Below are 15,621 nucleotides of genomic sequence, written 5' to 3'. Positions count from 1 at the left end.
GTTTGTTCAAGGTTACTCCTAGATAATATATATATATATTTACATGGAGATTAAAGTTGCCATTAAGCGTAGATAATATATTTTTTTTACATGGAGATTAAAGTTGCCATTAAGCAACCATTTAAGATATATTGTATTTTCAGTATCTACCTGCATTAATAGAAGAACGAGACATTTTTGCTAAGTTCAGATCATGTTTGCAGGCAATAAACTCACAGGACTTGACTCACCACTGCTCTTTCCTACTGCAAGCAGTAAAACTTTAAATCCTGGCGTGTTTCCCAAAAAATAAGACAGGGTCTTACTTTCTTTTGACCCCAGAAATAAGCGCTTGGCCTTATTTTCGGGGAGGTCTTATTATTTTTGAGGTGCATGGCTGCTGCTGTGTTGCAATATTTTCGGGGAGGCTTATTTTCAGGGGAGGGCTCATTTTACTCAAAAGCCCGATTGGGCTTATTATCCGGGAAGTCTTATTTTCAAGGAAAGAGAGTATATGCATCTCCTGAAAAGTAGCAACTCCACTAAAGATTAATAGGGTTTATCTATTAATGTTAGCTTTTACTTAGCACTGCAACCCACTGAACATTGAACCTGAAGGATGCTTGACTGATCATAATTCTCAGTAACTGTATTTAGCACAGGACTAATTTTTGGCATTTCGCCTGCAGCACAATCTCACGCACATCTAGGAAAAGCCCCAGTGAGCTGATAGGGAGTTGGTCCTAACAAAATGTGTGCCTTAGGTTGAAGCCTGAGTTTCTGGCCATGAGATATAAACATTGGGGTTTGCCTTTTGTCACTCTCCCCCCCCCAATTTTAATGCATATTTCCATGATTTTAGCAAGCATATACAGATGCAATGGATAGCAAACATAAAAATACCTAACAACTACTTCTTTCTTTCTTTCTTTTAAACTTTCATTCATTTTGTTTTCATTTGCGATACTCCTGATTTTTTTTTCTTGGCTCAGGGATAACAGGCTTGAGGGCAGTAGTGGGACTACAACTTCCAGCTGCCTGAAGTTTACCTACAGCTAAATCCAACCAAGTTCAATATACCTTATTTCCTAATAAGTTTATTTAGAAATGCAAACTCAGTGGGGTTTACTTCCCAGGTAACCATATTTTGTATAAAGCTGTCAGCTGCCTTTTTCCTCTGCTCAAAAGGATACAGAAAAGCAGGGGAGAGATAGAAGCCTGAGATCTTTTGAAGAGCTTGCCAAGAGCAGAATCTCTTACCACTTGGAATGCTCAGTGGATGGGGATCATCTCAGAATCCCAGCTTCCATCATCTTATCATCTTACAACACAGAGATTTACACCTTCATTAGCTTACTTTTAAAAACCAACAAATTTCTCTTTTGATCTGTGACTGGAATTGCCAAGTGCAGGCCCCATGCCATTTGTGGGTATGTCTGTGTCAGTGGTGGGTTCCTGCCGGATCGCGCGCGCTCCCTTTTGGCGCTACACCTGGATCGCACGCCCCCTTTCGGCGCTAAATCCGGAAGTACGGTCTTGCCCCGCCCCTGGCGACGCGACAACGCTTGCCTGCGCTCCACCAGCTCGGCTGTTGATCTGCCACAGTCTTCCCCAGCGTATCCCATTCTGTTCCTCAAGATTCCCCAGTCCTCATTAGCAGATCTCAGGAACCTGGAGAGCTCAAGATTGAGAAAATGAGGATTCTCCAAACAGTAGGAGTGGAATTGTTCGTTGCTGAGACAAAGCCATAATGAATACAACCCATTAAAGTTATAACAGAAAAAGCCCACCTCTCGACTTTTCATTCCTCTAGTAATCTGCAGTCTCTTTCTATTGAACTGAGTCTTTCTCTCTAACCTATTCCTGGTTTGACACCAGAGTTAGTCAAAACAAATGGAAACGCAGAACAGATTCATTACCTATTATCTCGCATGCCATTGTAAACGTTGTAAGGAGATAAAGGAATCACTTTAGCATGGAGCCATTCAAAAATGCTAAACAAGCACCAGTAGTGCATTCATGAACAGTTCTTGTCACCCATTCTCTCCGTGTGTGTGTGTGTTCGCACACATCATGTGCACATACAGTGTAAGACAACATTTGGAAGAGCTAGGATGCATATTTTATATTTAAAATAAAATCCAATATTACATTTTGACTATAATATTCATTCTGGCATGGCAGCCTAATTAATCCATAAATGCCTCCCCATATTGCCAAAGGCAAGGGCATCATTAAATGGGTTGGTTTGAAGCACAAGGTTGGCAAGGATCTGAGCTTGAACAGATGGAAGATATATAACCAATGAGCATACAGTATTTGGGATATGGAGCTGTGTCTTGCCATGGTGATTTATTATGATGATTGGTTACACAATCAGCCAGATGTTTAGACTCAATTTGTTATTTTTTAATTTACCTATCAAGTCCTTCCCAAGCACCTGGGATAGCCAGATGTTGTTTGATGATGTTGAAGGTATTGTCGCAGGATGTAAACTGTTCCAAGTGAAGCTGCCTTTTGCATTTGACTGATGGCGATTTTGTCCATGCCAATGTTTTGGTGCTCCAGATGTTTTGGGATCAAGTGGTGCTTTAGATGTTTTGGAATTGCAGCCAAGGCATATATTACTATTGGTAGTATTTTTGCTTTCTTTTGCCACAGTCGTTTGCAAGCCTTTGTGTGTTGTGATTTTTCTCCAGTTCTTTCTCTTCTCTTCTGCTGCCTCCAGGTACTGTTATGGGTGTAAACTGTTCAGAATAAAGCTGCCTTTTGCAATTCATTGATGATGATTTTTGTCATCATTATTACTATTGCTAATAATTTTTTAAATAACCTCCCAGATAAAGATATTCACAGATGGAGCAACAATAGCTGTGTGCCTCATTTCCAAGGAGAACAGAAGTCTGAGAAATTGGATTAAGATTAGATTATGGCATTGGTTAAAAGATTAACTAGCTCTATGATGGATTTTTCTTACTGATGAGAATGATTTTTTCTCATAATCCTGAGGATTTTCATAGTTGTCTGGACTGAAATCAAGTAGAGGCAAGTGTGTAAGAACAGGAATGAAAAACATCTGAGCCCTCAAAACTCTCATTTATAGCCAGGATTTCAAATATGCTTAGAAATGTCACTCTATGTCATTGTACATGCAAGATGGACCGGAATTCAGAATGGGCTTTTAGACTTTGGGATATATTTTGTGTGTATGTGTTATTTTCATTAATTTGCTAACCAGTGAGAAAATGAAAAGGGAAATAACCAGCAGGGCTAGTAATACTCAGAGCTGTTGCTGAGCCTCTATCAAAAGAATTTGACTTTTGGAGATTGATGGTTTTCAACTTTCATTGCAATAACTGAGCTTTACCAATCCACACATGATCTATAGAACAGAAAATATTGTATGTTTACCTTGGACTTTAATAGAAGAGAATATACAGCTTCTAACTCAGGGTTGATCTGTGTAGTCATGGGTACCCTCTGAGTGCTTGCAGATGTTTCATTACCTGACTAGCTAACATCATCAATGCTAGTGAAGGTGAGGTTTGATCTCTGTTTACCCTCTTCCTCATGACTCTTATCAAACTCTCTGATAGAAACAAAAATGTTTCAAGCCAACTGGTCAATAGAAGGAATCAAAAGAAAGGTTATTGTACTGACATTCTGAAAACAGAGAACCTTCCTTCATTTGCAATTTTCGGTGCAAAACCTTGAAATTCAAAATTGATCTCCTGTTCACATGACACTTTCCCCATCTCATCTTCAGCATATTATTTAAAAGATATGATATGTGCTCCGTAAGCACCGCCAAGCCACAGTGTCTAAACTGTACTGGCCTCTTCTGCACACTTTGGGAGATGGGTTTATATACAATTCCACCAAACTAAACAGAACACAAGGAAAGTCCGATCAGCAAATCATTTTCCTGGCAAGAGGTTACATAGCTGTTGAAAAAGAAGGTTGTGCTAAGAACAACAGGTCAGATTGGGTGATTTCTGGCATTAAACACACACACACACACACACACACACACACACACACAATCTTCATGCTGATTCCAGTCATATATATGTGCATGGAGTGTCTGTGTGGAGTGGTGAATAGGCCTCTTGGAAACAAGACAAAGAATGGCCAAAGGGTTAAGCTCTACAGCCAGTTGGAAGGATGCAAGGATATGATTGTGTTCAAGCAGTGATTGATTCTTTCATGATGGAAGGGATGATTTTGTCAGCTCTTAATGAGATGGCGAACCTTTAGACACCAAGTGCCCAAACTGCTGTGGGCTGCATGCGTGTATGCACAGCAGAGACCTGAAGTCCAGTTGGCCGGAGGGAGGCAGGGCATCCCAACACTGACAGCATGGCAAGAGGTAAGATCTTTTTCTTTCGTGAGATTCTGTTTCTGCATTTTCAGGGAAACAGAAGCTCATGAAAGAAATGCCATGGAGATCTGACCTGGGGCAATGGCCCGTGTGCCAGCAGAGAGGGCTCTGTGTGCCACACGTGCCATAGGTTCTCCCTCACCGAGATAGTGGTTCACTCATTTCTCAAGGATCGTCACTTGACCAAAAAGTCTGGACAGTTTTTGGACAGTTTCCAAACTTCCCTTTTTAAGGAAGGTTATGGAGAAGATGGTTGTGCTATAGCTTCAAAAGGACACTGATGAAATAGATTAACTGGACTCTTTTCAGTCAGGCTTCAGGCCAGGATATGGAATGGAAATGCCATTGATCACACTTTTGGAGGTCTCTGGTGGGAACAGGGTTGGATTATTGCATCCATCCTATCTCTTCTTGACCTCTCAACAGCTTTCAATACCATCAATAATAGTGTCCTTCTGGACTGGTGATGGGAGTTATGGATGAGTAGCACTGTGCTCTGTCGGTTCTCCTTTTCCTCTGGACTGGTTCCAGTCAAGCTTGATAGGAGTAGGGAGCTCCGGTCTACAGCTTGGTTCTTTCTCCTCTGATGTTCATACATGAGGCTACTGTATAATCTCATCTGGCAGTTTGGGTGAGGTGTCATGCTGATGATACTTAACTTTGTAGTTGAGTATCCACCACAGCTCACATGAATGATGCTGTGGCCATTCTGTTTCACTGTCTTTGTACATTGTTGAGTTCGTAACACCAGTGGGATCTCATACTATTTTCAATAATAGTAAAAGCTGTGCGGTGTTTACAATGAGAGACGGGATGTTCTTCTCTTATCAAATGCCACTCTAAAAGCTCTCCCCACCCCACCCTAGGAACAGTATAGCAGCAGTGGTGGTTGATGGGAATACATTGGAATGGGAGATCTGTGTGGCTGATCTCTCTGTGGAATCAGCTCTTACGTATGCCACACGATACAGAGGAAAGAGTGCTACAATAGTCCATTCAAAAGAAAGAGAGATGGGGGGGGGGGAGACCAAACTGTCACGCAGTGTGCACAGCATGTTTGAATGGAATTATCGCTCCCTTCAGGTGCAGCTGAGATACAACAGAAAGAGAAGGTAGGAAATGTAATCTATACAAAGGGTCAAAAGAACCCTTCAGTAAAATGTGTTAAATAGAATGTATTAAATAACATGCACTCAATGCATATGTCTATTCATTACACCCTTCTTTAAACTGTCTGCCAATATTACAGTGGGGCAGGGCTTTGAAAATCCTGTTACTTAAAGGTCAAGACACCGAAAGTAGTCAACTATACAGAGCTTTTGTTTGTTCTTCGGTCAGTCAGATGTGGATTTTTGATTTTAGAATTGTGGGGTTTTGGGCAACATGTTGCCAAAATGGAAACTGGAAGAGTCAAAATAGTACTGACGTAAACAAATTCAAAACCTTCTGACATTTTGGCTCTGCTTTATTCTCTTGCCAAGTCTGTGTCACTTATATGGACCATTCACATCTCAGATTGATGTTGGCTGTAAAGCTGAGTCTGAATGTATCCAGTTGTGAAAATGAAATCATCAGTTCTGTATCACTCTGCCTTTTTGGGCAAAAACATAAGCACCATCCAACCAACATTAATTACTTTTAATGAGGTGATTTTATTCAGAGAGACTTAGTTCTGGTTCTTAAACTTTCCATTGAAATTCACTGGTCAGAAAACAAACACCTTGGGGTTTGTTGTTTGAATGGGAATACATTTGAACAGGGAATATTTCTTATGGCATCAAAGAACAATGATAACTAAGTCTTCCATTACCAAACAAAAGACTGCTGTATTTATGTATTCATTTACTTGAGAATTAGGATAATTCTTCCACTAAGTGACATATTTTATTGATGTTTAATATATTCCTTCAAATATTTGTGATGACTATCCAGCTTATTTCCTTCAAAGGAAAATATGCATAGTATATTTAGATTCCAGCAAAGCATTTGATAATCATCAATCCTTTGCATTTTGACTGATATTGTTGTAACATCATTCCATAACAGATTTGTAAGTGCTTGAAATGCCCCAGAGAATCTATTGCTAGATCACATGCATGGAACTTAAACATTCATGTTTTCACGAATTAGGATTTTATGATGTCTAAGACAAATATAGGGCATAGAACACAGGATACCTTCAAAGTAGTCTTCACCTGACATGGAAGGATGGTTTGAATATTTGGGGACAGGTGAAAAAACAGACTCTTAATTTGGAAATGTTCCTAGAAAATATAAATATATATTGCATATTGTGTGTGTGTGTGTGTGTGTGTGTGTGTGAGAGAGAGTGAGAGAGAGAGAGAGAGAGAGAGAGAGAGAGAGAGAGAGAGAGAGAGAGAGAGAGAGAGAGAGAGAATATCTTGATGAAAATGTTACCATTACATTTTAAAATAATTGTTTGCAATGGATAGATTTTTCTCCTTGCATCACATTTGATTTATGACTTGAATTCTCTGCCAGTAAAATTCAGAATTCAGAGGAAATGGAAGGCTTGGAAAAGTAGTGATGATACGTTCTTGCACCATTTTTTAAGTCAGGGTAGATCTACAGGTGCTGAATCAGAACTAATTTCTTGGGGAAAATAAAACACACACTGCTGTCTACCTTCATTGGCCATCCCTACTTCAGTCAGAGAAAGATTTCAAGACAGAAGCCAATGAGGACAGAAAATCTGATTCTATCAAATTCCAATAGTTAAAAACCTTTCAGATTTGAAAGCCATAAAGTGTAGATTGACTTATGCACCAAGTCAACAGGAGAACTGATTTATAGGATTGCTCATTCCGGTGCTTATGTGTAAAATTTCAGATATGTTCTCCAAGGAAGCATTAGCAGTAGATTCCTAGTCACATCAACACTGCATCCTTCTCAAATTTTATTTAAAAAGAACCACACAGAAGACTACATTGATGGTATCCAACAATAACCCCAAAAGGCAATACAAAAGTACCCCCCCTTGCTTTTACATTATTTTACAAGTCAGAGGAAATATTTATTCGAAGTGCAAATCTAAATGAAATAACTGAACTGAACTCATAAATACATACATATATTGTGTTCCTTCCACTTTACGAAGTGCACTGTGCATGCTTTGAAACCATAGTCAAAACAGCTGATCTACAAGCATTAGATATGTTCATTGCCTTGAGTTACTTATAAAGCAATAAAAAATGGGATAGCAATAAAGAAAGAAAATAAAGAAAATCCATATCAATAAATGAATAAATATAAATGCACACCAGTAAATAAATAAAATATAATATATTAGCAGAGCCTGACTCTGCTAATCTTTAGTGCCAACATTGTTGATTCCTCACATCAGAATTATTGCAATGTGGCAGGTTAATATTTATGCCAATGCATGATCATAAATCATGATTTAAAGCTTGGTTTTGCAGTGAGGTTAATGCTGTGACCGATGGATTAATTTCAGTTTTGCTAGCTGTTTCAAATTTCATAATCTTCCATAACAAAGTTGCTATCTAAATAAGCTTTAATACTAGAACATGGCATTGAAATATACTCCCCCCCTCTCTCTCTCACACACACACAACAATGAAATAAAATGTGCTCAAGACTTGCAACATCATAGTTAACTAGGGAGTGACCTCCCTTACATTTCCATCCCAAAATATGAACAGTCAGCTGACAAGAAAGGAAAAATCTTCCAAGAAAGTAAAACATTTTGATGAAACTTTTGTTCAAACTTTCGTACAAGTTTTGGATACCCGATGACCAAAGTTCCATACATGCACAAAGAGAACTGGAATTCATTTTTAGTCAATTCCTCATGTTGCTTTTGGTGCCACAGCTACGACCTTTCTCTCCATACAGATAAAGAATATTTAACTGCAGGCGATTTACTCTCACTGCACACATGGAGAGAAAAGTCTTTTGAACTGCAAGCAGTGATTTTTATCAGTGTTGTTCTTTTTTAATCAGCATAATCTTTAATAGGCTAGCCTTGAGATACATGATTCACAAGTGTGAAAACTATTCTCAGTAGGAACTGGGACTTTAATCCCTAAAGGGGACACTTCCAAGGCCCTCAAATGGCTGCAGAAGATAACTGCAAAGGAGCTACCTCTAATCTGAATAACACTGACTTGCTTTTAGGATCTCTCCTCTGCTTCCAGTAGCTGAACAACCAGCGACTTGGGTTGCAAATTGCTCAAAACTAGAGGCAGAACAACCTGGCATGCAATTCCATGCTGGGAAACTGACAAAGGCTTGGGATATAATCAGTGGGAAGCGATTGGGACCTGCCGCTCTTTATTAGCACATTCAATCTACTTCGGTGATATTGAATCACTTCCTCTCGCAGTGGCAAACTGGACAGAGATCTGTGTTTGCATCTTACAGAGAAACAGCGGAAAAGCAAGGCTCATCGGCAGATTCCCCATCCTGCTTCCCAAGGAAAAGATGTGTCCTTAAAGAAAAGAGTCAAGAAGACATGGGGGTGGGGGTGGGGGGGATGCTGACGTCGTCAATCATTCTCATCATGTCAGAAGAGAAGGAGCTCTCAATCAATTTGCTAGAACGTTTAAAGTTCAAGGCAAAGATTTACGGCGGAACCATCACAGCCGCCAAAGAAAGCTCCTGCTGAGAGCAAGGATGGAATAATTTTTATCTGATAAGCCCAGAGATGCACATTTCCACCGAATACTTTCCCCAAGGTACCTCCTCTTTAATCACTCTCTAAAAAGCAAAGCAGGGAAATATTTGCATTTGTGTCTATCTAATGCAAATATCTTTCATGTAACCCCACATCTACCATTGGTGTTTTTTTTAATGCAACTATGCACACATATCTGCACACCACATTAAGCATATAATGTTACACAGAACTTTTAACGCAACAAGCAAGAACCATGCTGGAAAATTACCAGAGTAATTTTCTGGTTCCATCATAAAGGCATGATCCATCAAACTATTTTTTCTCAAGAAAGCTACTATTCGCTGGAGAACTACATTGGTCCTGTTGGAAGATGTTTACTCTTCAGGCATGCAGATTGGTGCATGTCTCTTGGACCTTTTGGGAAAAGGTCCCAAACATCTACCGTATCTCCCTCTCCCAAGTGAAGTCAGAAAAAAAACTTTTAAGCAATCCGGGGCCATAAAGAAATATCCCTTGACCTCTTTGGTGTGGAGGAAGAACAGCAAATGTGCTCTTGATCCCTTTCTGGTTAAAGAGAGCAGATGTGCTGCTGAGCCGAATGTAATCTTAGCTATTACACTTCATGATCCTTGAATGTCATCAGGAGTTACCGTGTCTGCGACTATCCAATTGCACTTGCAAAGCGCTGCATTTAACTTTCCATAAAATATGGATTTTATTGCAGCACTGTCAAGACCTCATTCACAACCGCTGACCTGGGGGGGGGGGGCGTTTACCTATCCCGCAGTTCCTCCAGCCTTTGAATGAATACACGCGCACGCATATATGCCTCCGCCGCGTTTCAATATCTAGACTTTTGTCTCACCCTGATTTTTTTCTAGAATCCCTTATATGCCCATCTATATACATCTTCACACCATCTCACACACACACACACAACCACTTCATTTAAGCTGTAAAGGGTTTTATAGTTCTCCAGCCATCCCTTCTTCCCTCGGCTCTTCCTGACCGAAAGCCCTCCTTTCCGTCGCGCATCCCTTCTAAATCTTATCACCGGCTCTCCTTCTTCCACTCTCTCTGCCCCACAAGAGCAAAATCAGATCTCAGAAGAAGTTTTCTTTTCTTTTTGTGGGGAAAAAAAAAACCCAGCCAGAGGAGGCTTTGTGAGCTTCCCGGGATCCGGCAAGCTCCGCAAACGGCAGCCACGCAAGACATCCAACTCCTGTACTTAACGCGACAGGCACCTACCTACTCCGCCTAACGAGCCCATTTCATTTCGCGCACCCAATTGCCACCCTATCCGCCGCCTTCCCCCACAAGCCATCCAGAGAGCTGCGCTGCGTTGCCCTGCCCATGTGCGAGCCCCGGCTCATCGTCTGGCCCCCCGACTAACGGACCTGCCAACTTTTGCAAACAACGAGGAAGGTTGAGCCTTGACGGCAGTCCAAACGAAAAGAAAAGAAAAGAAAAGAAAAGGAGAGAGAGAGGGAGGGAGGGAGGGAGGGAGGGAGGGAGGGAGGGAGGGAGAGAGAGAGAGAGAGAGAGAGAGAGAGAGAGAGAGAGAGAGAGAGAGAGAGAGAGAGAGAGAGAGAGAGAGAGAGAGAGAGAGAGAGAGAGAGAGAGAGAGAGAGAGAGAGAGAGAGAGAGAGAGAGAGAGAAGTAAAGCAAAAGAAGCCCAACGCCACACCAAGGGAAAAAGACTCGCTTTGCCGGCAGGTTCCCGCGGACTCCCGGAGCTCAGAGCCTCAGCTCGTCTCGTCTTACCGTGGGGAAGGGAAGGCGAAGGATGCTTTAGCCGCTCCGTTTTCCAAAGCCGGGGCAGGAAACGCGGCCAGCGTCGGTGACAACGGCGCCGCTTCTCCCCCGGACTCTCTCCGCCTCCTCTGCTAGTGGTGCGGCGGGAGCGACTTGCTTGGACCGGGGCTCTTCCGTCTCTTGCTCGCCCAGCATCCCTTTACAACTCTGCCTTTCGTGGGGGGCTGGGGGTGGGGAGCCAAGGGAAGAGTGCTCTTCTCACGGGTCAATGCGATGCCCACTCCGCCCTCGCCAGGTTCTGAAAGGGAGAAGAATACCAGGAAGAAGAAGAAGAAGAGGAGGAGGAGGAAGAAGAAGAGGGGCTCGATCCCTCGCCCGGTCCTTCTCAGGCGCGCAGCTACTGGACTCTCCCGTTGCTGCTGCTGCGGCTGCTGCTGCTCTCTCTGCCGCGCCGCGTAGAAAACTGCAGCCTTCGAGAGGAAGGTTAAAGGCTGGGGAAAAGAGAAAGCGCCTCTTCCAGGCACCCAGCGATTTGCAAGTGAATGAGATGGGAGGGACGAGGGGGAGGGCTTTGTGGAAGGATTCCCCCCCCCCACCTCGGCTTGTGTGAATGGGTGACAAAGACTGGCTTTCTTGGGGGGGGGGGGGCGGAGAGAAGAATCGCTCCAGCAAGTCCTCCAGCCAACAGCCATCAACTAAGTGTGTTCAGGCATTTCTGTGTTCCTTGCATATGCCTTTAAGATGTAATTTATCTCCTGTGCCCTGGCCCTCTCTGTCACTACATAGTCCCTGTTTAAAGTCACTGATCTCCAAATTTTTCCCATATTTGGGAAACAATATTTGCTGCTATGAGCAGCTCTGCCACCTTAGCATTGATGTAGAAATTAAACAGTGCAGGTGCTAAAAGTAGACTCTTGGGTGAAGCCTTGTAGGTAGGCCCCACACTAGAAAATAGGCTGAGTTGAGCGGCCAAGATTGTGATTTGATTTACAACTATTTTTTTCTGTAGAAAGGGAGGAAAGGGGGCAGTTAGGACAGGGGGCTCAGTCTCCAACTCTGGGCAGAAATCCAAATACAAGCATCCAGGTTCTTCTGCTTTAAGCTGGTGAAATGGCCTTGAAATTAGGAGACTGTGAGTTCTAGTCCTGCTTTAGGCATGAAAGCCAGCTGGCCGGTCACTCTCTCTCAGCCCAGCTCAACTCATAGGGTTATTATGGGGAAAATAGGAAGAGGAAGGAGTATTAGATATGTCCCAAAGACGCTTTTTCAGGAGGCAACTGGACGTTCTTGCTTTTTCTTTCTTTTTTTCTAAAGAATTTTATTGGTTTTTAAACATTTATGGGGAAAGGTAAAATTTTGGCAGCTCCCGTGCTAGTGGTAGAAATCCCTCCAAATCTCACAATTTTTACAATGTTAAAGACAACATATTAAAGATAAGCAAAACAGAATCTTGTTCTACATTATATCAACCATGTGTTCAATCATCTCTTTTTTGTCACTTTCTAGTATATCAACAATTACAATATTTCAAATGCATTTATTTTTGTGACCTGAGCCTTTTCGATATTGCTCCCTCCTCCCTGTCCCTAGATGGAGCCACAGCCCCTCCCTCCTTCATATCTTGTACATTACTACCTTTTTCACTACCTCCCATATTTTCGTCCTCTAGGAGAGAACTGTGTTTTTTAATGAAGGCTTCTACCTCCCCCACTGTATTAATTCTAATTCTGTTTCCCTCCCAAAAGATCAACATTCCCTCTGGCAATGACCATCTAAACAAAACTCCTTTATTATATAATTTCTTTGATAAGGAGGAGTACTTCCTCCTTTTCTCTCTTATTTTTTTCGGAATTTGCTTAAGAATGGTAATTTCTTTGTCTTTATATTTTAGTGGTCCCCCCCTTTGAGCCCCTAGCACCTCATCCCTCGTGGTCCTCCTAAGAAATTCAACATGTACCTCCCTTGGAACATTATGTGTTCTGCCATACGGTGAATTAATCCTGTAAACCAGATCCATGTCCCACCACAACTGTTCTTTGTCTCTCTTAATATATTCTGCTAAAATTGTACTCATAATATCCTTAAGATCTTCATTTTCTGTCTCTGGTAGGTTCTGGAATCTGAGAAAAAAGGACATTCTTTCAAGTTCTATCTTTGCCATAAAATTTTCCAATTCTAAATTCCCCTTCTGGACTGCCTTAACCTCCTCCCCCAGCCCAGCTGCCCCCTCCTCCAACACCTTAATTCTTTGTTTGTTTTCTGTTATATGGTGTTGTACACCTCTGAGTTCTTCTTTGAGATCTGTCACCTCCTTTTTCAACTCATTTTGACCCCTCATAATTTCCTGAAACATTTGAATAACGGATAAGTCTTTTGAGCTCTCTCCAGTCCCTTCTTGTTGTAACAATGAAGTGATTTTCATCTGATGCATACTTGGGCTGGAGGTGGCAGATGTGGGAGCCGAGAATGACTTGCCCACTGGTGGTTTTTTGGGCCCCATTTATCTGAGTTCAGAGATGGTAAAATCTTTTACAAAAGAAATGGCGTCAGTGGAGTGCACAGCTTTGCCGATCCAAGGAGGCAGGCAAATCCAAAAGTGAAAAGTTAGTTCTCCATCACAGTTCCAAGGCACGGAGGCACACCAGAAAGGGGCAAATCAAATAATCAAAATCCAGGAAGACCATATAACAGGAGAGGTCCAGGGGTCATTCAGGGGGGCTAATAATACAATGCCAGAGATTTTTTCAAAGGTAGTTTCAAAAGGCAGACTTCATTTGTAAGTACAAAAACGAAGACGGAGGGGAGCCATCTTGGCTCCTCCTTTCATAGGGAGACGAACAAAGATTTCCATAAAGTTTTTTTCCTTTAAGAAAACAGCTCAGCAATCACCTCTTGTGGTTGTGATATGAATCTTTCTCACATAGTTAATACAGGTGACAAGTCAGCCTTTATTCTCTCTCCATTCCGATATATAGAGAGATAATTCAAATGCCGCTTTATCCGAGGGAGGTAAAGAGAAAGCGCCCCCCCCTCTAATCTTCCAGCTTCAAATAGATTGAACACAAACTTACAATAGTCTGCTGCTTATCCATTAACGATAATTAAGGAGATTAGGAGGGATCTCTCGCCACCCGCATTCCAGCCGCTCCTCCTTAATTAACTCCTTCCTCCCGGAGCCCATTCAACGAAAGGGCAGACAGCCAAATGCTCTTCCATGCCCCCCCTCAGCTCCCCAGCTCCTGGGGCTAGGCTGGAAACACCCCCGCCGGCTGCTGCCGAATCCGGGGGTTCCAGCAAGCTCTTCCTCAGAGCTGAAGAAGCTTCTTGGATGAGAAGCAAAACATCTTCAAAAAAATAAACAAGAAAGTCCAGTTGCCTCCTGAAAAAGCACCTTTGGGATAACCATGACTGTGAATCAGAGGTGGTATTCTGCCTGGTTTGGGTGAACCGGTAGTGGCAGTGGCAGGAGACTCCGCCCACCTGCCCAGACGTCATCACAGATGCTCTGCGCATGCACAGAAGGTTCTTTGCATGCGCTCCTGGTTACAAACTGGTAGCAAAGATTAGAGCATTTTATGCCTGCTGAGAATCTACAGTGTACAGACTTTGAGTATCAGATATGTTCACCGCCTTGAGTTGTGCCTTTTACAAAATAATAATGGTGACATAAAAATCGAATCGATAAAATAAACACTTCTAGTGATCCAAAGTCCATCACAGGTTCCCCTGGGTGTCTCCCCCTAAACTGAGTATTGTCAAATGTTAAGAAAATACTATTCTTTCTTAAATACATTGTTCTATAGTCCGCCTTATTCATGATATCCTTTTAAGGACCTGAGAACGGTATATGATCCCTCCTTAGTCTTTCCTCTGGAGACAAAACATCTCAAGATCTGTCAAACATCTCCCTAGAATTTACTTTCCTCTCCTGGATCATCCTTGTTGCTTTCCTCTGAGTATATTCCAAACTCTCAGAGTTTTTACAATGTAGTACCTAAATAGAATCCGTTTTCAAAGCAACCAACCTATAATAAAATATAGTATAATAATCACATGTATTTAGGAATCCATATGTCTGTAGATGCATTCAGCATTTTTGCAGCCCTGTCACATTGTTGACTTTAGCAGTGTGCTTGACTTTTTGCTAATTTAAAATAATTTCCAAGGTGAATTCAAGACAATGCTAATAAATACAAGCTCCAAAAGTCTTTTGAGCCAGAATATTTAAAAACCTGCATTATCTCATATGTACTTTCAGTTAGCTCAATTGGCTATGATGTCAGTCAACAAACTTTTCTACTGTGGTACCCAGGCTGTGAGCCTTCCTTTCAGGCACCTTTGGAGCTTTTTGGTTTGAAGTTCTCTTGACTGCTGAAACCATTTACAGTGTTAAACATGATTTCTTCCTTCCTCATCATGGGCTCCTACTAAATTAATTCACAGAAAAGGTTATGCTGGGTGCACAATTCAAGAAATAGCAAGTCTTCACATCTGAGACCCTGAAAGGAAGCAGGTGTCTGCTTTTATTTTTTATAAAACACACAAATAATAAGGTATGTTATTATTTACATTACATTACCTGATTATATTTTGCCAATTGAACGTAAGGGTTTTTAGGAATATAGATTGCCATAAGAAGCACTTGAAATTTAAAAAGACTGAAATCTTTTTAATGAAACAATTAAATTTTAGATTAGAGCTAACAGTTAAACTTTGATTTAAATCCAGATATTTCTACAGTATGTCTACCAGTATTCTTGTTCCTTCTTTAAATATCATTAAAACTCCTTTCTGTATTATTGGGTATGGCAGCAAAGCAAAAGTATTACCCGTTTGTTAACTTGGA

At 41.6% G+C, this 15,621-nt stretch overlaps 1 protein-coding gene across 1 annotated transcript in view; it reads right to left on the bottom strand.

The window, feature by feature from the left end:
* The window catches only part of LOC309391266 (cadherin-6), a 191,509-nt gene extending 180,484 nt beyond the window's left edge, over positions 1-11,025 (bottom strand). Inside the window, exon 1 of the mRNA XM_081951539.1 lies at positions 10,785-11,025. The gene's annotated coding sequence lies outside the window, so the exon portion shown is untranslated. The remainder of the gene's footprint in view (positions 1-10,784) is intronic.
* Between the last annotated feature and the right edge of the window lie 4,596 nt (positions 11,026-15,621).

Source organism: Natrix helvetica (genome assembly GCF_964273705.1).
Source record: "Natrix helvetica genome assembly, chromosome: 4".
NCBI lineage: Eukaryota > Metazoa > Chordata > Lepidosauria > Squamata > Natricidae > Natrix > Natrix helvetica.
Note: the sequence above shows the minus strand (reverse complement) of the source record. Positions and strands in the feature narration are given on the sequence as shown.